The sequence below is a fragment of the Arachis duranensis genome, chromosome 8, assembly GCF_000817695.3.
Source record: "Arachis duranensis cultivar V14167 chromosome 8, aradu.V14167.gnm2.J7QH, whole genome shotgun sequence".
Lineage (NCBI taxonomy): Eukaryota > Viridiplantae > Streptophyta > Magnoliopsida > Fabales > Fabaceae > Arachis > Arachis duranensis.
In genome coordinates this window covers 26,240,266-26,242,405 of record NC_029779.3, presented here as the reverse complement: position 1 = coordinate 26,242,405, position 2,140 = coordinate 26,240,266, and the positions used below count along the sequence as shown (strand labels likewise).

The 2,140-nt window shown below is 39.3% G+C and overlaps 1 protein-coding gene across 1 annotated transcript in view; it reads left to right on the top strand.

Moving 5' to 3' along the window:
- The window catches only part of LOC107461640 (uncharacterized), a 14,497-nt gene that overhangs the window by 4,518 nt on the left and 7,839 nt on the right, over positions 1–2,140 (top strand). The gene's annotated exons all lie outside the window — the stretch shown is intronic.

The following is a 2,140-nucleotide window of genomic DNA, read 5'->3' as shown; positions in this document are numbered from 1 at the left end:
GAATGGCCAGCCTCCCAATGATCTAAGATAGCATAAAAATGACCAGAAGAACCAAGATGAAAATACAATAGTATAATGTCCTACTTATAGATAACTAGTAGCCTAGGGTGTACAGAGATGAGTAAATGACATAAAAATCCACTTCCGGGCCCACTTGGTGTGTGCTTGGGCTGAGCATTGAATCATTTTCGTGTAGAGACTCTTCTTGGAGTTAAACGCCAGCTTTGGTGCCAGTTTGGGCGTTTAACTCCCATTTTGGTGCCAGTTCCGGCGTTTAACGCTGGAATTCCTGAGGGTGACTTTGAACGCCGGTTTGGGCCATCAAATCTTGGGCAAAGTATGGACTATCATATATTGCTGGAAAGCCCAGGATGTCTACTTTCCAACGCCGTTGAGAGCGCGCCAATTAGGCTTCTGTAGCTCCAGAAAATTCACTTCGAGTGCAGGGAGGTCAGAATCCAACAGTATCTACAGTCCTTTTTAGTCTCTGAATCAGATTTTTTGCTCAGGTCCCTCAATTTCAGCCAGAAAATACCTGAAATCACAGAAAAACACACAAACTCATAGTAAAGCCCAGAAAAGTGAATCTTAACTAAAAACTAATAAAAATATACTAAAAACCAACTAGATCATACCAAAAACATACTAAAAACAATGCCAAAAAGCGTACAAATTATCCGCTCATCAAGTCTAGATCTCAATTGCCTTCTTAGATCCAAGTTCACAAAGCAATTAAAGAGAAATTGAAGATTGAAGCAGAAAAGGAAATGAAATTTAACTCAATCATGCAGAAATTTTAAAATGGAGATTGAGACAGAAGTTTCTCAATTCTTCACACTCAAGACTCAAACAAAACCAAGTAAAGAAAACAAAAAGATCAGAGGAAGAAAAAGTGAATTCTCTCCTCCAATTCTCAAGCTATTGCAGAAAACAGAAAAATGGAAGAACTCAGAATCCAGATAGTGTCATTGATTCTCCTAGTTAAGTATGATGATTCTTGAACACAGCTACTTATTGAGTCTTGGCCGTGGTCCAAAGCACTCTGTCTTCCAGTATTACCACCGGATACATACATGCCACAGACACATAATTGGGTGAACCTTTTCAGATTGTGACTCAGTTTTGCTAAAGTCTCCAATTAGAGGTGTCCAGGGTTCTTAAGCACACTCTTTTTGCTATGGATCACGACTTTAACCACTCAGTCCCAAGCTTTTCAATTGGACCTTCATGACACAAGCACATGGTTAGGGACAGCTTGATTTAGCTGCTTAGGCCTGGCGTTTTTTTTTAATATTCATTGCTTTTTCTTGCTTCAAGAATCATTTTAATGATTTTTCAGATCCTCAGTAACATGTCTCCTTTTCATCATTCTTTCAAGAGCCAACATTCATGAACCACAAATTCAAGAAACATATGCACTGTTTAAGCATACATTCAGAAAACAAAAATATTGCCACCACATCAAAATAATTAAACTGTTATAAAATTCAAAATTCATGCAATTCTTTTCTTTTTCAATTAAGCACATTTTTATTCAAGAAAGGTGATGGATTCATAGGACATTCATAGCTTTAAGACATAGACACTAAGACATTAATGATCACAAGACACAAACATGGATAGACATAAGCACAAAAAAATTCGAAAAACAGAAGAATAAAGAACAAGGAAATCAAGAAACGGGTCCACCTTAGTGATGGCGGCTATTTCTTCCTCTTGAAGATCCTATGGAGTGCTTGAGCTCCTCAATGTCTTTTCCTTGTCTTTGTTGCTCCTCCCTCATGATTCTTTGATCTTCTCTAATTTCATGGAGGATGATGGAGTGTTCTTGGTGCTCCACCCTCAGTTGTCCCATGTTGGAATTCAATTCTCCTAGGGAGGTGTTTAGTTGCTCCCAATAGTTTTGTGGAGGAAAGTGCATCCCTTGAGGAATCTCAGGGATCTCATGATGAGTGGGGTCTCTTGTGTGCTCCATCCTCTTCTTAGTGATGGGCTTGTCCTCATCAATGGGGGTGTCTCCCTCTATGTCAACTCCAACTGAATAACAGAGGTGACAAATGAGATACGAAAAGGCTAACCTTGCCAAGGTAGAGGACTTGTCCGCCACCTTATAGAGTTCTTGGGCTATAACCTCATGAAC